The 20,241-nt window shown below is 50.0% G+C and overlaps 8 non-coding genes across 8 annotated transcripts; all 8 read left to right on the plus strand.

Annotated features, from left to right (window-relative positions):
- The first annotated feature begins 4,240 nt into the window (after window positions 1-4,240).
- Window positions 4,241-4,312, plus strand: TRNAG-UCC (transfer RNA glycine (anticodon UCC)). Its single transcript has one exon. It is a non-coding gene; the product is annotated as a tRNA-Gly (tRNA).
- A 4,922-nt stretch (window positions 4,313-9,234) lies between these two features.
- On the plus strand, window positions 9,235-9,306 carry TRNAG-UCC (transfer RNA glycine (anticodon UCC)). The gene has a single exon. It is a non-coding gene; the product is annotated as a tRNA-Gly (tRNA).
- Window positions 9,307-10,491: 1,185 nt separating this feature from the next.
- On the plus strand, window positions 10,492-10,563 carry TRNAG-UCC (transfer RNA glycine (anticodon UCC)). The gene has a single exon. It is a non-coding gene; the product is annotated as a tRNA-Gly (tRNA).
- Window positions 10,564-11,748: 1,185 nt separating this feature from the next.
- TRNAG-UCC (transfer RNA glycine (anticodon UCC)) lies at window positions 11,749-11,820 on the plus strand. Its single transcript has one exon. It is a non-coding gene; the product is annotated as a tRNA-Gly (tRNA).
- Window positions 11,821-15,508: 3,688 nt separating this feature from the next.
- Window positions 15,509-15,580, plus strand: TRNAG-UCC (transfer RNA glycine (anticodon UCC)). The gene has a single exon. It is a non-coding gene; the product is annotated as a tRNA-Gly (tRNA).
- A 1,185-nt stretch (window positions 15,581-16,765) lies between these two features.
- Window positions 16,766-16,837, plus strand: TRNAG-UCC (transfer RNA glycine (anticodon UCC)). Its single transcript has one exon. It is a non-coding gene; the product is annotated as a tRNA-Gly (tRNA).
- A 782-nt stretch (window positions 16,838-17,619) lies between these two features.
- TRNAM-CAU (transfer RNA methionine (anticodon CAU)) lies at window positions 17,620-17,691 on the plus strand. Its single transcript has one exon. It is a non-coding gene; the product is annotated as a tRNA-Met (tRNA).
- A 331-nt stretch (window positions 17,692-18,022) lies between these two features.
- On the plus strand, window positions 18,023-18,094 carry TRNAG-UCC (transfer RNA glycine (anticodon UCC)). Its single transcript has one exon. It is a non-coding gene; the product is annotated as a tRNA-Gly (tRNA).
- The last annotated feature ends 2,147 nt before the right edge of the window (window positions 18,095-20,241 follow it).

A 20,241-nucleotide genomic window follows, 5' to 3' on the forward strand; every position in this document is an offset into this window, starting at 1 on the left:
TGTAAGGCCTACTGCCCGCTTCACTCGAAACTGGGTCTAGGGTTGTCGGTTTGTAGGCTGTAAAAGCCCATAAAAGCTCTTGTTCTCCAACCAGCAGAGTGGCGCAGCGGAAGCGTGCTGGGCCCATAACCCAGAGGTCGATGGATCGAAACCATCCTCTGCTAACTTTTTTCAAATTATGTTTTTGTGTCATGGCATTAGGGCACAAAGAGCTGTAAGTGCCTGGATGCAATGTCATTCCTTGAACTTGCTGCCTCGTTCCACTCTTGCGCTAAATAGGAGAGGGTCCCAGCCCAGCCAACAAAATGTACTGTTCAATCAAACCAAACTTAAAACCAAGCTCCTTTTTTAAGGGGTCCCGGGGAAATGTTGGGCTGACCGGCAAGACCTCATGATGCGAACTGCTTCTGCGTCAAACGCGCAAGCTTTTTTCATTCCCAGCCAATGACTTATTCTTATTTCTAAGGGCCGCTCCATCAGATAGCCCAGACAGGCAGGCGTTGGTGGTATAGTGGTGAGCATAGCTGCCTTCCAAGCAGTTGACCCGGGTTTGATTCCCGGCCAACGCAGATCAAATCTTTAAATTGTTCAAAATGCATTTTTTGGAAATCAGACTCATGCTGAAAGCAAAGCTGACACACTTTTCGTGAAAATCAAAACCCCATCCAGGAAAGGTTCTTGCATCCTAGTTTCTGCAACTGTCTATCGGTGAGGGGATTGAAGCGAGCAGGGCTCCTGGCCCCTCCCCGACAAAGGCCTGACAAAGGCCTATTCGCCTTGCCCTGACGGGCCAAGGTCCCAGCAGGCCACCGAGCACAGCACCTCAGCCTATTAGAGTGAGGTTTCAGGATCTCTCTCATCCTGTAAACCAACATACTGAAGAAGGTGAAACGTGTGGCTGCGCTCCTCACATGCTGAAGCAGCAGCAGCCCTTTCCCTGAAGCAAAGTTCCTTCATTCCTCCCTCCCATAACCCTTAGCAGGGGATTTATGGTAATTGAGTTGAGTTTCCAAACTGGCCCTTCCTTCCTTCCTTCCCATATCTGCCAGCTCGAGAAGGCTTGTTTTGTTGCACCTGGGAAGTAAAGTATCTATTTGCGAGAGAGAGAGAATGAGAGAGAGAGACAGAGAGAGAGAGACAGAGAGAGAAGGGGAAGGGGTGTTGGCAGTTAGGGTGTGAGCTAGAGAAATGAGGCCTGTCTGCAAAAGGCCATGGGATGGGAGTGCGTGGTTGCAGGTTGTTTGGCTTTGTAAGGCCTACTGCCCGCTTCACTCGAAAATGGGTCTAGGGTTGTCGGTTTGTAGGCTGTAAAAGCCCAGAAAAGCTTTTGTTCTCCAACCAGCAGAGTGGCGCAGCGGAAGCGTGCTGGGCCCATAACCCAGAGGTCGATGGATCGAAACCATCCTCTGCTAACTTTTTTCAAATTATGTTTTTGTGTCATGGCATTAGGGCACAAAGAGCTGTAAGTGCCTGGATGCAATGTCATTCCTTGAACTTGCTGCCTCGTTCCACTCTTGCGCTAAATAGGAGAGGGTCCCAGCCCAGCCAACAAAATGTACTGTTCAATCAAACCAAACTTAAAACCAAGCTCCTTTTTTAAGGGGTCCCGGGGAAATGTTGGGCTGACCGGCAAGACCTCATGATGCGAACTGCTTCTGCGTCAAACGCAAGCTTTTTTCATTCCCAGCCAATGACTTATTCTTATTTCTAAGGGCCGCTCCATCAGATAGCCCAGACAGGCAGGCAGGCGTTGGTGGTATAGTGGTGAGCATAGCTGCCTTCCAAGCAGTTGACCCCGGTTCGATTCCCGGCCAACGCAGATCAAATCTTTAAATGTTCAAAATGCATTTTTTGGAAATCAGACTCATGCTGAAAGCAAAGCTGACACACTTTTCGTGAAAATCAAAACCCCATCCAGGAAAGGTTCTTGCATCCTAGTTTCTGCAACTGTCTATCGGTGAGGGGATTGAAGCGAGCAGGGCTCCTGGCCCCTCCCCGACAAAGGCCTGACAAAGGCCTATTCGCCTTGCCCTGACGGGCCAAGGTCCCAGCAGGCCACCGAGCACAGCACCTCAGCCTATTAGAGTGAGGTTTCAGGATCTCTCTCATCCTGTAAACCAACATACTGAAGAAGGTGAAACGTGTGGCTGCGCTCCTCACATGCTGAAGCAGCAGCAGCCCTTTCCCTGAAGCAAAGTTCCTTCATTCCTCCCTCCCATAACCCTTAGCAGGGGATTTATGGTAATTGAGTTGAGTTTCCAAACTGGCCCTTCCTTCCTTCCTTCCCATATCTGCCAGCTCGAGAAGGCTTGTTTTGTTGCACCTGGGAAGTAAAGTATCTATTTGCGAGAGAGAGAGAATGAGAGAGAGAGACAGAGAGAGAGAGACAGAGAGAGAAGGGGAAGGGGTGTTGGCAGTTAGGGTGTGAGCTAGAGAAATGAGGCCTGTCTGCAAAAGGCCATGGGATGGGAGTGCGTGGTTGCAGGTTGTTTGGCTTTGTAAGGCCTACTGCCCGCTTCACTCGAAAATGGGTCTAGGGTTGTCGGTTTGTAGGCTGTAAAAGCCCAGAAAAGCTTTTGTTCTCCAACCAGCAGAGTGGCGCAGCGGAAGCGTGCTGGGCCCATAACCCAGAGGTCGATGGATCGAAACCATCCTCTGCTAACTTTTTTCAAATTATGTTTTTGTGTCATGGCATTAGGGCACAAAGAGCTGTAAGTGCCTGGATGCAATGTCATTCCTTGAACTTGCTGCCTCGTTCCACTCTTGCGCTAAATAGGAGAGGGTCCCAGCCCAGCCAACAAAATGTACTGTTCAATCAAACCAAACTTAAAACCAAGCTCCTTTTTTAAGGGGTCCCGGGGAAATGTTGGGCTGACCGGCAAGACCTCATGATGCGAACTGCTTCTGCGTCAAACGCGCAAGCTTTTTTCATTCCCAGCCAATGACTTATTCTTATTTCTAAGGGCCGCTCCATCAAATAGCCCAGACAGGCAGGTGTTGGTGGTATAGTGGTGAGCATAGCTGCCTTCCAAGCAGTTGACCCGGGTTTGATTCCCGGCCAACGCAGATCAAATCTTTAAATTGTTCAAAATGCATTTTTTGGAAATCAGACTCATGCTGAAAGCAAAGCTGACACACTTTTCGTGAAAATCAAAACCCCATCCAGGAAAGGTTCTTGCATCCTAGTTTCTGCAACTGTCTATCGGTGAGGGGATTGAAGCGAGCAGGGCTCCTGCCCCCTCCCCGACAAAGGCCTGACAAAGGCCTATTCGCCTTGCCCTGACGGGCCAAGGTCCCAGCAGGCCACCGAGCACAGCACCTCAGCCTATTAGAGTGAGGTTTCAGGATCTCTCTCATCCTGTAAACCAACATACTGAAGAAGGTGAAACGTGTGGCTGCGCTCCTCACATGCTGAAGCAGCAGCAGCCCTTTCCCTGAAGCAAAGTTCCTTCATTCCTCCCTCCCATAACCCTTAGCAGGGGATTTATGGTAATTGAGTTGAGTTTCCAAACTGGCCCTTCCTTCCTTCCTTCCCATATCTGCCAGCTCGAGAAGGCTTGTTTTGTTGCACCTGGGAAGTAAAGTATCTATTTGCGAGAGAGAGAGAATGAGAGAGAGAGACAGAGAGAGAGAGACAGAGAGAGAAGGGGAAGGGGTGTTGGCAGTTAGGGTGTGAGCTAGAGAAATGAGGCCTGTCTGCAAAAGGCCATGGGATGGGAGTGCGTGGTTGCAGGTTGTTTGGCTTTGTAAGGCCTACTGCCCGCTTCACTCGAAACTGGGTCTAGGGTTGTCGGTTTGTAGGCTGTAAAAGCCCATAAAAGCTCTTGTTCTCCAACCAGCAGAGTGGCGCAGCGGAAGCGTGCTGGGCCCATAACCCAGAGGTCGATGGATCGAAACCATCCTCTGCTAACTTTTTTCAAATTATGTTTTTGTGTCATGGCATTAGGGCACAAAGAGCTGTAAGTGCCTGGATGCAATGTCATTCCTTGAACTTGCTGCCTCGTTCCACTCTTGCGCTAAATAGGAGAGGGTCCCAGCCCAGCCAACAAAATGTACTGTTCAATCAAACCAAACTTAAAACCAAGCTCCTTTTTTAAGGGGTCCCGGGGAAATGTTGGGCTGACCGGCAAGACCTCATGATGCGAACTGCTTCTGCGTCAAACGCAAGCTTTTTTCATTCCCAGCCAATGACTTATTCTTATTTCTAAGGGCCGCTCCATCAGATAGCCCAGACAGGCAGGCGTTGGTGGTATAGTGGTGAGCATAGCTGCCTTCCAAGCAGTTGACCCGGGTTCGATTCCCGGCCAACGCAGATCAAATCTTTAAATTGTTCAAAATGCATTTTTTGGAAATCAGACTCATGCTGAAAGCAAAGCTGACACACTTTTCGTGAAAATCAAAACCCCATCCAGGAAAGGTTCTTGCATCCTAGTTTCTGCAACTGTCTATCGGTGAGGGGATTGAAGCGAGCAGGGCTCCTGGCCCCTCCCCGACAAAGCCCTGACGAAGGCCTGACAAAGGCCTATTCGCCTTGCCCTGACGGGCCTTGGTCCCAGCAGGCCACCGAGCACAGCACCTCAGCCTATTAGAGTGAGGTTTCAGGATCTCTCTCATCCTGTAAACCAACATACTGAAGAAGGTGAAACGTGTGGCTGCGCTCCTCACATGCTGAAGCAGCAGCAGCCCTTTCCCTGAAGCAAAGTTCCTTCATTCCTCCCTCCCATAACCCTTAGCAGGGGATTTATGGTAATTGAGTTGAGTTTCCAAACTGGCCCTTCCTTCCTTCCTTCCCATATCTGCCAGCTCGAGAAGGCTTGTTTTGTTGCACCTGGGAAGTAAAGTATCTATTTGCGAGAGAGAGAGAATGAGAGAGAGAGACAGAGAGAGAGAGACAGAGAGAGAAGGGGAAGGGGTGTTGGCAGTTAGGGTGTGAGCTAGAGAAATGAGGCCTGTCTGCAAAAGGCCATGGGATGGGAGTGCGTGGTTGCAGGTTGTTTGGCTTTGTAAGGCCTACTGCCCGCTTCACTCGAAACTGGGTCTAGGGTTGTCGGTTTGTAGGCTGTAAAAGCCCAGAAAAGCTCTTGTTCTCCAACCAGCAGAGTGGCGCAGCGGAAGCGTGCTGGGCCCATAACCCAGAGGTCGATGGATCGAAACCATCCTCTGCTAACTTTTTTCAAATTATGTTTTTGTGTCATGGCATTAGGGCACAAAGAGCTGTAAGTGCCTGGATGCAATGTCATTCCTTGAACTTGCTGCCTCGTTCCACTCTTGCGCTAAATAGGAGAGGGTCCCAGCCCAGCCAACAAAATGTACTGTTCAATCAAACCAAACTTAAAACCAAGCTCCTTTTTTAAGGGGTCCCGGGGAAATGTTGGGCTGACCGGCAAGACCTCATGATGCGAACTGCTTCTGCGTCAAACGCAAGCTTTTTTCATTCCCAGCCAATGACTTATTCTTATTTCTAAGGGCCGCTCCATCAGATAGCCCAGACAGGCAGGCGTTGGTGGTATAGTGGTGAGCATAGCTGCCTTCCAAGCAGTTGGCCAACGCAGATCAAATCTTTAAATTGTTCAAAATGCATTTTTTGGAAATCAGACTCATGCTGAAAGCAAAGCTGACACACTTTTCGTGAAAATCAAAACCCCATCCAGGAAAGGTTCTTGCATCCTAGTTTCTGCAACTGTCTATCGGTGAGGGGATTGAAGCGAGCAGGGCTCCTGGCCCCTCCCCGACAAAGCCCTGACGAAGGCCTGACAAAGGCCTATTCGCCTTGCCCTGACGGGCCTTGGTCCCAGCAGGCCACCGAGCACAGCACCTCAGCCTATTAGAGTGAGGTTTCAGGATCTCTCTCATCCTGTAAACCAACATACTGAAGAAGGTGAAACGTGTGGCTGCGCTCCTCACATGCTGAAGCAGCAGCAGCCCTTTCCCTGAAGCAAAGTTCCTTCATTCCTCCCTCCCATAACCCTTAGCAGGGGATTTATGGTAATTGAGTTGAGTTTCCAAACTGGCCCTTCCTTCCTTCCTTCCCATATCTGCCAGCTCGAGAAGGCTTGTTTTGTTGCACCTGGGAAGTAAAGTATCTATTTGCGAGAGAGAGAGAATGAGAGAGAGAGACAGAGAGAGAGAGACAGAGAGAGAAGGGGAAGGGGTGTTGGCAGTTAGGGTGTGAGCTAGAGAAATGAGGCCTGTCTGCAAAAGGCCATGGGATGGGAGTGCGTGGTTGCAGGTTGTTTGGCTTTGTAAGGCCTACTGCCCGCTTCACTCGAAACTGGGTCTAGGGTTGTCGGTTTGTAGGCTGTAAAAGCCCAGAAAAGCTCTTGTTCTCCAACCAGCAGAGTGGCGCAGCGGAAGCGTGCTGGGCCCATAACCCAGAGGTCGATGGATCGAAACCATCCTCTGCTAACTTTTTTCAAATTATGTTTTTGTGTCATGGCATTAGGGCACAAAGAGCTGTAAGTGCCTGGATGCAATGTCATTCCTTGAACTTGCTGCCTCGTTCCACTCTTGCGCTAAATAGGAGAGGGTCCCAGCCCAGCCAACAAAATGTACTGTTCAATCAAACCAAACTTAAAACCAAGCTCCTTTTTTAAGGGGTCCCGGGGAAATGTTGGGCTGACCGGCAAGACCTCATGATGCGAACTGCTTCTGCGTCAAACGCAAGCTTTTTTCATTCCCAGCCAATGACTTATTCTTATTTCTAAGGGCCGCTCCATCAGATAGCCCAGACAGGCAGGCGTTGGTGGTATAGTGGTGAGCATAGCTGCCTTCCAAGCAGTTGGCCAACGCAGATCAAATCTTTAAATTGTTCAAAATGCATTTTTTGGAAATCAGACTCATGCTGAAAGCAAAGCTGACACACTTTTCGTGAAAATCAAAACCCCATCCAGGAAAGGTTCTTGCATCCTAGTTTCTGCAACTGTCTATCGGTGAGGGGATTGAAGCGAGCAGGGCTCCTGGCCCCTCCCCGACAAAGCCCTGACGAAGGCCTGACAAAGGCCTATTCGCCTTGCCCTGACGGGCCTTGGTCCCAGCAGGCCACCGAGCACAGCACCTCAGCCTATTAGAGTGAGGTTTCAGGATCTCTCTCATCCTGTAAACCAACATACTGAAGAAGGTGAAACGTGTGGCTGCGCTCCTCACATGCTGAAGCAGCAGCAGCCCTTTCCCTGAAGCAAAGTTCCTTCATTCCTCCCTCCCATAACCCTTAGCAGGGGATTTATGGTAATTGAGTTGAGTTTCCAAACTGGCCCTTCCTTCCTTCCTTCCCATATCTGCCAGCTCGAGAAGGCTTGTTTTGTTGCACCTGGGAAGTAAAGTATCTATTTGCGAGAGAGAGAGAATGAGAGAGAGAGACAGAGAGAGAGAGACAGAGAGAGAAGGGGAAGGGGTGTTGGCAGTTAGGGTGTGAGCTAGAGAAATGAGGCCTGTCTGCAAAAGGCCATGGGATGGGAGTGCGTGGTTGCAGGTTGTTTGGCTTTGTAAGGCCTACTGCCCGCTTCACTCGAAAATGGGTCTAGGGTTGTCGGTTTGTAGGCTGTAAAAGCCCAGAAAAGCTTTTGTTCTCCAACCAGCAGAGTGGCGCAGCGGAAGCGTGCTGGGCCCATAACCCAGAGGTCGATGGATCGAAACCATCCTCTGCTAACTTTTTTCAAATTATGTTTTTGTGTCATGGCATTAGGGCACAAAGAGCTGTAAGTGCCTGGATGCAATGTCATTCCTTGAACTTGCTGCCTCGTTCCACTCTTGCGCTAAATAGGAGAGGGTCCCAGCCCAGCCAACAAAATGTACTGTTCAATCAAACCAAACTTAAAACCAAGCTCCTTTTTTAAGGGGTCCCGGGGAAATGTTGGGCTGACCGGCAAGACCTCATGATGCGAACTGCTTCTGCGTCAAACGCGCAAGCTTTTTTCATTCCCAGCCAATGACTTATTCTTATTTCTAAGGGCCGCTCCATCAGATAGCCCAGACAGGCAGGTGTTGGTGGTATAGTGGTGAGCATAGCTGCCTTCCAAGCAGTTGACCCGGGTTTGATTCCCGGCCAACGCAGATCAAATCTTTAAATTGTTCAAAATGCATTTTTGGGAAATCAGACTCATGCTGAAAGCAAAGCTGACACACTTTTCGTGAAAATCAAAACCCCATCCAGGAAAGGTTCTTGCATCCTAGTTTCTGCAACTGTCTATCGGTGAGGGGATTGAAGCGAGCAGGGCTCCTGGCCCCTCCCCGACAAAGCCCTGACGAAGGCCTGACAAAGGCCTATTCGCCTTGCCCTGACGGGCCTTGGTCCCAGCAGGCCACCGAGCACAGCACCTCAGCCTATTAGAGTGAGGTTTCAGGATCTCTCTCATCCTGTAAACCAACATACTGAAGAAGGTGAAACGTGTGGCTGCGCTCCTCACATGCTGAAGCAGCAGCAGCCCTTTCCCTGAAGCAAAGTTCCTTCATTCCTCCCTCCCATAACCCTTAGCAGGGGATTTATGGTAATTGAGTTGAGTTTCCAAACTGGCCCTTCCTTCCTTCCTTCCCATATCTGCCAGCTCGAGAAGGCTTGTTTTGTTGCACCTGGGAAGTAAAGTATCTATTTGCGAGAGAGAGAGAATGAGAGAGAGAGACAGAGAGAGAGAGACAGAGAGAGAAGGGGAAGGGGTGTTGGCAGTTAGGGTGTGAGCTAGAGAAATGAGGCCTGTCTGCAAAAGGCCATGGGATGGGAGTGCGTGGTTGCAGGTTGTTTGGCTTTGTAAGGCCTACTGCCCGCTTCACTCGAAACTGGGTCTAGGGTTGTCGGTTTGTAGGCTGTAAAAGCCCAGAAAAGCTCTTGTTCTCCAACCAGCAGAGTGGCGCAGCGGAAGCGTGCTGGGCCCATAACCCAGAGGTCGATGGATCGAAACCATCCTCTGCTAACTTTTTTCAAATTATGTTTTTGTGTCATGGCATTAGGGCACAAAGAGCTGTAAGTGCCTGGATGCAATGTCATTCCTTGAACTTGCTGCCTCGTTCCACTCTTGCGCTAAATAGGAGAGGGTCCCAGCCCAGCCAACAAAATGTACTGTTCAATCAAACCAAACTTAAAACCAAGCTCCTTTTTTAAGGGGTCCCGGGGAAATGTTGGGCTGACCGGCAAGACCTCATGATGCGAACTGCTTCTGCGTCAAACGCAAGCTTTTTTCATTCCCAGCCAATGACTTATTCTTTTTTCTAAGGGCCGCTCCATCAGATAGCCCAGACAGGCAGGCGTTGGTGGTATAGTGGTGAGCATAGCTGCCTTCCAAGCAGTTGACCCGGGTTCGATTCCCGGCCAACGCAGATCAAATCTTTAAATTGTTCAAAATGCATTTTTTGGAAATCAGACTCATGCTGAAAGCAAAGCTGACACACTTTTCGTGAAAATCAAAACCCCATCCAGGAAAGGTTCTTGCATCCTAGTTTCTGCAACTGTCTATCGGTGAGGGGATTGAAGCGAGCAGGGCTCCTGGCCCCTCCCCGACAAAGCCCTGACGAAGGCCTGACAAAGGCCTATTCGCCTTGCCCTGACGGGCCTTGGTCCCAGCAGGCCACCGAGCACAGCACCTCAGCCTATTAGAGTGAGGTTTCAGGATCTCTCTCATCCTGTAAACCAACATACTGAAGAAGGTGAAACGTGTGGCTGCGCTCCTCACATGCTGAAGCAGCAGCAGCCCTTTCCCTGAAGCAAAGTTCCTTCATTCCTCCCTCCCATAACCCTTAGCAGGGGATTTATGGTAATTGAGTTGAGTTTCCAAACTGGCCCTTCCTTCCTTCCTTCCCATATCTGCCAGCTCGAGAAGGCTTGTTTTGTTGCACCTGGGAAGTAAAGTATCTATTTGCGAGAGAGAGAGAATGAGAGAGAGAGACAGAGAGAGAGAGACAGAGAGAGAAGGGGAAGGGGTGTTGGCAGTTAGGGTGTGAGCTAGAGAAATGAGGCCTGTCTGCAAAAGGCCATGGGATGGGAGTGCGTGGTTGCAGGTTGTTTGGCTTTGTAAGGCCTACTGCCCGCTTCACTCGAAACTGGGTCTAGGGTTGTCGGTTTGTAGGCTGTAAAAGCCCATAAAAGCTCTTGTTCTCCAACCAGCAGAGTGGCGCAGCGGAAGCGTGCTGGGCCCATAACCCAGAGGTCGATGGATCGAAACCATCCTCTGCTAACTTTTTTCAAATTATGTTTTTGTGTCATGGCATTAGGGCACAAAGAGCTGTAAGTGCCTGGATGCAATGTCATTCCTTGAACTTGCTGCCTCGTTCCACTCTTGCGCTAAATAGGAGAGGGTCCCAGCCCAGCCAACAAAATGTACTGTTCAATCAAACCAAACTTAAAACCAAGCTCCTTTTTTAAGGGGTCCCGGGGAAATGTTGGGCTGACCGGCAAGACCTCATGATGCGAACTGCTTCTGCGTCAAACGCAAGCTTTTTTCATTCCCAGCCAATGACTTATTCTTATTTCTAAGGGCCGCTCCATCAGATAGCCCAGACAGGCAGGCGTTGGTGGTATAGTGGTGAGCATAGCTGCCTTCCAAGCAGTTGACCCGGGTTCGATTCCCGGCCAACGCAGATCAAATCTTTAAATTGTTCAAAATGCATTTTTTGGAAATCAGACTCATGCTGAAAGCAAAGCTGACACACTTTTCGTGAAAATCAAAACCCCATCCAGGAAAGGTTCTTGCATCCTAGTTTCTGCAACTGTCTATCGGTGAGGGGATTGAAGCGAGCAGGGCTCCTGGCCCCTCCCCGACAAAGCCCTGACGAAGGCCTGACAAAGGCCTATTCGCCTTGCCCTGACGGGCCTTGGTCCCAGCAGGCCACCGAGCACAGCACCTCAGCCTATTAGAGTGAGGTTTCAGGATCTCTCTCATCCTGTAAACCAACATACTGAAGAAGGTGAAACGTGTGGCTGCGCTCCTCACATGCTGAAGCAGCAGCAGCCCTTTCCCTGAAGCAAAGTTCCTTCATTCCTCCCTCCCATAACCCTTAGCAGGGGATTTATGGTAATTGAGTTGAGTTTCCAAACTGGCCCTTCCTTCCTTCCTTCCCATATCTGCCAGCTCGAGAAGGCTTGTTTTGTTGCACCTGGGAAGTAAAGTATCTATTTGCGAGAGAGAGAGAATGAGAGAGAGAGACAGAGAGAGAGAGACAGAGAGAGAAGGGGAAGGGGTGTTGGCAGTTAGGGTGTGAGCTAGAGAAATGAGGCCTGTCTGCAAAAGGCCATGGGATGGGAGTGCGTGGTTGCAGGTTGTTTGGCTTTGTAAGGCCTACTGCCCGCTTCACTCGAAACTGGGTCTAGGGTTGTCGGTTTGTAGGCTGTAAAAGCCCAGAAAAGCTCTTGTTCTCCAACCAGCAGAGTGGCGCAGCGGAAGCGTGCTGGGCCCATAACCCAGAGGTCGATGGATCGAAACCATCCTCTGCTAACTTTTTTCAAATTATGTTTTTGTGTCATGGCATTAGGGCACAAAGAGCTGTAAGTGCCTGGATGCAATGTCATTCCTTGAACTTGCTGCCTCGTTCCACTCTTGCGCTAAATAGGAGAGGGTCCCAGCCCAGCCAACAAAATGTACTGTTCAATCAAACCAAACTTAAAACCAAGCTCCTTTTTTAAGGGGTCCCGGGGAAATGTTGGGCTGACCGGCAAGACCTCATGATGCGAACTGCTTCTGCGTCAAACGCAAGCTTTTTTCATTCCCAGCCAATGACTTATTCTTTTTTCTAAGGGCCGCTCCATCAGATAGCCCAGACAGGCAGGCGTTGGTGGTATAGTGGTGAGCATAGCTGCCTTCCAAGCAGTTGACCCGGGTTCGATTCCCGGCCAACGCAGATCAAATCTTTAAATTGTTCAAAATGCATTTTTTGGAAATCAGACTCATGCTGAAAGCAAAGCTGACACACTTTTCGTGAAAATCAAAACCCCATCCAGGAAAGGTTCTTGCATCCTAGTTTCTGCAACTGTCTATCGGTGAGGGGATTGAAGCGAGCAGGGCTCCTGGCCCCTCCCCGACAAAGCCCTGACGAAGGCCTGACAAAGGCCTATTCGCCTTGCCCTGACGGGCCTTGGTCCCAGCAGGCCACCGAGCACAGCACCTCAGCCTATTAGAGTGAGGTTTCAGGATCTCTCTCATCCTGTAAACCAACATACTGAAGAAGGTGAAACGTGTGGCTGCGCTCCTCACATGCTGAAGCAGCAGCAGCCCTTTCCCTGAAGCAAAGTTCCTTCATTCCTCCCTCCCATAACCCTTAGCAGGGGATTTATGGTAATTGAGTTGAGTTTCCAAACTGGCCCTTCCTTCCTTCCTTCCCATATCTGCCAGCTCGAGAAGGCTTGTTTTGTTGCACCTGGGAAGTAAAGTATCTATTTGCGAGAGAGAGAGAATGAGAGAGAGAGACAGAGAGAGAGAGACAGAGAGAGAAGGGGAAGGGGTGTTGGCAGTTAGGGTGTGAGCTAGAGAAATGAGGCCTGTCTGCAAAAGGCCATGGGATGGGAGTGCGTGGTTGCAGGTTGTTTGGCTTTGTAAGGCCTACTGCCCGCTTCACTCGAAACTGGGTCTAGGGTTGTCGGTTTGTAGGCTGTAAAAGCCCAGAAAAGCTCTTGTTCTCCAACCAGCAGAGTGGCGCAGCGGAAGCGTGCTGGGCCCATAACCCAGAGGTCGATGGATCGAAACCATCCTCTGCTAACTTTTTTCAAATTATGTTTTTGTGTCATGGCATTAGGGCACAAAGAGCTGTAAGTGCCTGGATGCAATGTCATTCCTTGAACTTGCTGCCTCGTTCCACTCTTGCGCTAAATAGGAGAGGGTCCCAGCCCAGCCAACAAAATGTACTGTTCAATCAAACCAAACTTAAAACCAAGCTCCTTTTTTAAGGGGTCCCGGGGAAATGTTGGGCTGACCGGCAAGACCTCATGATGCGAACTGCTTCTGCGTCAAACGCAAGCTTTTTTCATTCCCAGCCAATGACTTATTCTTATTTCTAAGGGCCGCTCCATCAGATAGCCCAGACAGGCAGGCGTTGGTGGTATAGTGGTGAGCATAGCTGCCTTCCAAGCAGTTGACCTGGGTTCGATTCCCGGCCAACGCAGATCAAATCTTTAAATTGTTCAAAATGCATTTTTTGGAAATCAGACTCATGCTGAAAGCAAAGCTGACACACTTTTCGTGAAAATCAAAACCCCATCCAGGAAAGGTTCTTGCATCCTAGTTTCTGCAACTGTCTATCGGTGAGGGGATTGAAGCGAGCAGGGCTCCTGGCCCCTCCCCGACAAAGGCCTGACAAAGGCCTATTCGCCTTGCCCTGACGGGCCAAGGTCCCAGCAGGCCACCGAGCACAGCACCTCAGCCTATTAGAGTGAGGTTTCAGGATCTCTCTCATCCTGTAAACCAACATACTGAAGAAGGTGAAACGTGTGGCTGCGCTCCTCACATGCTGAAGCAGCAGCAGCCCTTTCCCTGAAGCAAAGTTCCTTCATTCCTCCCTCCCATAACCCTTAGCAGGGGATTTATGGTAATTGAGTTGAGTTTCCAAACTGGCCCTTCCTTCCTTCCTTCCCATATCTGCCAGCTCGAGAAGGCTTGTTTTGTTGCACCTGGGAAGTAAAGTATCTATTTGCGAGAGAGAGAGAATGAGAGAGAGAGACAGAGAGAGAGAGACAGAGAGAGAAGGGGAAGGGGTGTTGGCAGTTAGGGTGTGAGCTAGAGAAATGAGGCCTGTCTGCAAAAGGCCATGGGATGGGAGTGCGTGGTTGCAGGTTGTTTGGCTTTGTAAGGCCTACTGCCCGCTTCACTCGAAACTGGGTCTAGGGTTGTCGGTTTGTAGGCTGTAAAAGCCCATAAAAGCTCTTGTTCTCCAACCAGCAGAGTGGCGCAGCGGAAGCGTGCTGGGCCCATAACCCAGAGGTCGATGGATCGAAACCATCCTCTGCTAACTTTTTTCAAATTATGTTTTTGTGTCATGGCATTAGGGCACAAAGAGCTGTAAGTGCCTGGATGCAATGTCATTCCTTGAACTTGCTGCCTCGTTCCACTCTTGCGCTAAATAGGAGAGGGTCCCAGCCCAGCCAACAAAATGTACTGTTCAATCAAACCAAACTTAAAACCAAGCTCCTTTTTTAAGGGGTCCCGGGGAAATGTTGGGCTGACCGGCAAGACCTCATGATGCGAACTGCTTCTGCGTCAAATGCAAGCTTTTTTCATTCCCAGCCAATGACTTATTCTTATTTCTAAGGGCCGCTCCATCAGATAGTCCAGACAGGCAGGCATTGGTGGTATAGTGGTGAGCATAGCTGCCTTCCAAGCAGTTGACCCGGGTTCGATTCCCGGCCAACGCAGATCAAATCTTTAAATTGTTCAAAATGCATTTTTTGGAAATCAGACTCATGCTGAAAGCAAAGCTGACACACTTTTCGTGAAAATCAAAACCCCATCCAGGAAAGGTTCTTTCATCCTAGTTTCTGCAACTGTCTATCGGTGAGGGGATTGAAGCGAGCAGGGCTCCTGGCCCCTCCCCGACAAAGCCCTGACGAAGGCCTGACAAAGGCCTATTCGCCTTGCCCTGACGGGCCTTGGTCCCAGCAGGCCACCGAGCACAGCACCTCAGCCTATTAGAGTGAGGTTTCAGGATCTCTCTCATCCTGTAAACCAACATACTGAAGAAGGTGAAACGTGTGGCTGCGCTCCTCACATGCTGAAGCAGCAGCAGCCCTTTCCCTGAAGCAAAGTTCCTTCATTCCTCCCTCCCATAACCCTTAGCAGGGGATTTATGGTAATTGAGTTGAGTTTCCAAACTGGCCCTTCCTTCCTTCCTTCCCATATCTGCCAGCTCGAGAAGGCTTGTTTTGTTGCACCTGGGAAGTAAAGTATCTATTTGCGAGAGAGAGAGAATGAGAGAGAGAGACAGAGAGAGAGAGACAGAGAGAGAAGGGGAAGGGGTGTTGGCAGTTAGGGTGTGAGCTAGAGAAATGAGGCCTGTCTGCAAAAGGCCATGGGATGGGAGTGCGTGGTTGCAGGTTGTTTGGCTTTGTAAGGCCTACTGCCCGCTTCACTCGAAACTGGGTCTAGGGTTGTCGGTTTGTAGGCTGTAAAAGCCCAGAAAAGCTCTTGTTCTCCAACCAGCAGAGTGGCGCAGCGGAAGCGTGCTGGGCCCATAACCCAGAGGTCGATGGATCGAAACCATCCTCTGCTAACTTTTTTCAAATTATGTTTTTGTGTCATGGCATTAGGGCACAAAGAGCTGTAAGTGCCTGGATGCAATGTCATTCCTTGAACTTGCTGCCTCGTTCCACTCTTGCGCTAAATAGGAGAGGGTCCCAGCCCAGCCAACAAAATGTACTGTTCAATCAAACCAAACTTAAAACCAAGCTCCTTTTTTAAGGGGTCCCGGGGAAATGTTGGGCTGACCGGCAAGACCTCATGATGCGAACTGCTTCTGCGTCAAACGCAAGCTTTTTTCATTCCCAGCCAATGACTTATTCTTTTTTCTAAGGGCCGCTCCATCAGATAGCCCAGACAGGCAGGCGTTGGTGGTATAGTGGTGAGCATAGCTGCCTTCCAAGCAGTTGACCCGGGTTCGATTCCCGGCCAACGCAGATCAAATCTTTAAATTGTTCAAAATGCATTTTTTGGAAATCAGACTCATGCTGAAAGCAAAGCTGACACACTTTTCGTGAAAATCAAAACCCCATCCAGGAAAGGTTCTTGCATCCTAGTTTCTGCAACTGTCTATCGGTGAGGGGATTGAAGCGAGCAGGGCTCCTGGCCCCTCCCCGACAAAGCCCTGACGAAGGCCTGACAAAGGCCTATTCGCCTTGCCCTGACGGGCCTTGGTCCCAGCAGGCCACCGAGCACAGCACCTCAGCCTATTAGAGTGAGGTTTCAGGATCTCTCTCATCCTGTAAACCAACATACTGAAGAAGGTGAAACGTGTGGCTGCGCTCCTCACATGCTGAAGCAGCAGCAGCCCTTTCCCTGAAGCAAAGTTCCTTCATTCCTCCCTCCCATAACCCTTAGCAGGGGATTTATGGTAATTGAGTTGAGTTTCCAAACTGGCCCTTCCTTCCTTCCTTCCCATATCTGCCAGCTCGAGAAGGCTTGTTTTGTTGCACCTGGGAAGTAAAGTATCTATTTGCGAGAGAGAGAGAATGAGAGAGAGAGACAGAGAGAGAGAGACAGAGAGAGAAGGGGAAGGGGTGTTGGCAGTTAGGGTGTGAGCTAGAGAAATGAGGCCTGTCTGCAAAAGGCCATGGGATGGGAGTGCGTGGTTGCAGGTTGTTTGGCTTTGTAAGGCCTACTGCCCGCTTCACTCGAAACTGGGTCTAGGGTTGTCGGTTTGTAGGCTGTAAAAGCCCAGAAAAGCTCTTGTTCTCCAACCAGCAGAGTGGCGCAGCGGAAGCGTGCTGGGCCCATAACCCAGAGGTCGATGGATCGAAACCATCCTCTGCTAACTTTTTTCAAATTATGTTTTTGTGTCATGGCATTAGGGCACAAAGAGCTGTAAGTGCCTGGATGCAATGTCATTCCTTGAACTTGCTGCCTCGTTCCACTCTTGCGCTAAATAGGAGAGGGTCCCAGCCCAGCCAACAAAATGTACTGTTCAATCAAACCAAACTTAAAACCAAGCTCCTTTTTTAAGGGGTCCCGGGGAAATGTTGGGCTGACCGGCAAGACCTCATGATGCGAACTGCTTCTGCGTCAAACGCAAGCTTTTTTCATTCCCAGCCAATGACTTATTCTTATTTCTAAGGGCCGCTCCATCACATAGCCCAGACAGGCAGGCGTTGGTGGTATAGTGGTGAGCATAGCTGCCTTCCAAGCAGTTGACCCGGGTTCGATTCCCGGCCAACGCAGATCAAATCTTTAAATTGTTCAAAATGCATTTTTTGGAAATCAGACTCATGCTGAAAGCAAAGCTGACACACTTTTCGTGAAAATCAAAACCCCATCCAGGAAAGGTTCTTGCATCCTAGTTTCTGCAACTGTCTATCGGTGAGGGGATTGAAGCGAGCAGGGCTCCTGGCCCCTCCCCGACAAAGCCCTGACGAAGGCCTGACAAAGGCCTATTCGCCTTGCCCTGACGGGCCTTGGTCCCAGCAGGCCACCGAGCACAGCACCTCAGCCTATTAGAGTGAGGTTTCAGGATCTCTCTCATCCTGTAAACCAACATACTGAAGAAGGTGAAACGTGTGGCTGCGCTCCTCACATGCTGAAGCAGCAGCAGCCCTTTCCCTGAAGCAAAGTTCCTTCATTCCTCCCTCCCATAACCCTTAGCAGGGGATTTATGGTAATTGAGTTGAGTTTCCAAACTGGCCCTTCCTTCCTTCCTTCCCATATCTGCCAGCTCGAGAAGGCTTGTTTTGTTGCACCTGGGAAGTAAAGTATCTATTTGCGAGAGAGAGAGAATGAGAGAGAGAGACAGAGAGAGAGAGACAGAGAGAGAAGGGGAAGGGGTGTTGGCAGTTAGGGTGTGAGCTAGAGAAATGAGGCCTGTCTGCAAAAGGCCATGGGATGGGAGTGCGTGGTTGCAGGTTGTTTGGCTTTGTAAGGCCTACTGCCCGCTTCACTCGAAACTGGGTCTAGGGTTGTCGGTTTGTAGGCTGTAAAAGCCCATAAAAGCTCTTGTTCTCCAACCAGCAGAGTGGCGCAGTGGAAGCGTGCTGGGCCCATAACCCAGAGGTCGATGGATCGAAACCATCCTCTGCTAACTTTTTTCAAATTATGTTTTTGTGTCATGGCATTAGGGCACAAAGAGCTGTAAGTGCCTGGATGCAATGTCATTCCTTGAACTTGCTGCCTCGTTCCACTCTTGCGCTAAATAGGAGAGGGTCCCAGCCCAGCCAACAAAATGTACTGTTCAATCAAACCAAACTTAAAACCAAGCTCCTTTTTTAAGGGGTCCCGGGGAAATGTTGGGCTGACCGGCAAGACCTCATGATGCGAACTGCTTCTGCGTCAAACGCAAGCTTTTTTCATTCCCAGCCAATGACTTATTCTTATTTCTAAGGGCCGCTCCATCAGATAGCCCAGACAGGCAGGCGTTGGTGGTATAGTGGTGAGCATAGCTGCCTTCCAAGCAGTTGACCCGGGTTCGATTCCCGGCCAACGCAGATCAAATCTTTAAATTGTTCAAAATGCATTTTTTGGAAATCAGACTCATGCTGAAAGCAAAGCTGACACACTTTTCGTGAAAATCAAAACCCCATCCAGGAAAGGTTCTTGCATCCTAGTTTCTGCAACTGTCTATCGGTGAGGGGATTGAAGCGAGCAGGGCTCCTGGCCCCTCCCCGACAAAGCCCTGACGAAGGCCTGACAAAGGCCTATTCGCCTTGCCCTGACGGGCCTTGGTCCCAGCAGGCCACCGAGCACAGCACCTCAGCCTATTAGAGTGAGGTTTCAGGATCTCTCTCATCCTGTAAACCAACATACTGAAGAAGGTGAAACGTGTGGCTGCGCTCCTCACATGCTGAAGCAGCAGCAGCCCTTTCCCTGAAGCAAAGTTCCTTCATTCCTCCCTCCCATAACCCTTAGCAGGGGATTTATGGTAATTGAGTTGAGTTTCCAAACTGGCCCTTCCTTCCTTCCTTCCCATATCTGCCAGCTCGAGAAGGCTTGTTTTGTTGCACCTGGGAAGTAAAGTATCTATTTGCGAGAGAGAGAGAATGAGAGAGAGAGACAGAGAGAGAGAGACAGAGAGAGAAGGGGAAGGGGTGTTGGCAGTTAGGGTGTGAGCTAGAGAAATGAGGCCTGTCTGCAAAAGGCCATGGGATGGGAGTGCGTGGTTGCAGGTTGTTTGGCTTTGTAAGGCCTACTGCCCGCTTCACTCGAAACTGGGTCTAGGGTTGTCGGTTTGTAGGCTGTAAAAGCCCATAAAAGCTCTTGTTCTCCAACCAGCAGAGTGGCGCAGCGGAAGCGTGCTGGGCCCATAACCCAGAGGTCGATGGATCGAAACCATCCTCTGCTAACTTTTTTCAAATTATGTTTTTGTGTCATGGCATTAGGGCACAAAGAGCTGTAAGTGCCTGGATGCAATGTCATTCCTTGAACTTGCTGCCTCGTTCCACTCTTGCGCTAAATAGGAGAGGGTCCCAGCCCAGCCAACAAAATGTACTGTTCAATCAAACCAAACTTAAAACCAAGCTCCTTTTTTAAGGGGTCCCGGGGAAATGTTGGGCTGACCGGCAAGACCTCATGATGCGAACTGCTTCTGCGTCAAACGCAAGCTTTTTTCATTCCCAGCCAATGACTTATTCTTATTTCTAAGGGCCGCTCCATCAGATAGCCCAGACAGGCAGGCGTTGGTGGTATAGTGGTGAGCATAGCTGCCTTCCAAGCAGTTGACCCGGGTTCGATTGCCAACGCAGATCAAATCTTTAAATTGTTCAAAATGCATTTTTTGGAAATCAGACTCATGCTGAAAGCAAAGCTGACACACTTTTCGTGAAAATCAAAACCCCATCCAGGAAAGGTTCTTGCATCCTAGTTTCTGCAACTGTCTATCGGTGAGGGGATTGAAGCGAGCAGGGCTCCTGGCCCCTCCCCGACAAAGCCCTGACGAAGGCCTGACAAAGGCCTATTCGCCTTGCCCTGACGGGCCTTGGTCCCAGCAGGCCACCGAGCACAGCACCTCAGCCTATTAGAGTGAGGTTTCAGGATCTCTCTCATCCTGTAAACCAACATACTGAAGAAGGTGAAACGTGTGGCTGCGCTCCTCACATGCTGAAGCAGCAGCAGCCCTTTCCCTGAAGCAAAGTTCCTTCATTCCTCCCTCCCATAACCCTTAGCAGGGGATTTATGGTAATTGAGTTGAGTTTCCAAACTGGCCCTTCCTTCCTTCCTTCCCATATCTGCCAGCTCGAGAAGGCTTGTTTTGTTGCACCTGGGAAGTAAAGTATCTATTTGCGAGAGAGAGAGAATGAGAGAGAGAGACAGAGAGAGAGAGACAGAGAGAGAAGGGGAAGGGGTGTTGGCAGTTAGGGTGTGAGCTAGAGAAATGAGGCCTGTCTGCAAAAGGCCATGGGATGGGAGTGCGTGGTTGCAGGTTGTTTGGCTTTGTAAGGCCTACTGCCCGCTTCACTCGAAACTGGGTCTAGGGTTGTCGGTTTGTAGGCTGTAAAAGCCCATAAAAGCTCTTGTTCTCCAACCAGCAGAGTGGCGCAGCGGAAGCGTGCTGGGCCCATAACCCAGAGGTCGATGGATCGAAACCATCCTCTGCTAACTTTTTTCAAATTATGTTTTTGTGTCATGGCATTAGGGC

The sequence above is a fragment of the Ambystoma mexicanum genome, chromosome 6q, assembly GCF_040938575.1.
Source record: "Ambystoma mexicanum isolate Mex_15411 chromosome 6q, UKY_AmexF1_1, whole genome shotgun sequence".
Taxonomy (NCBI): Eukaryota; Metazoa; Chordata; class Amphibia; order Caudata; family Ambystomatidae; genus Ambystoma; species Ambystoma mexicanum.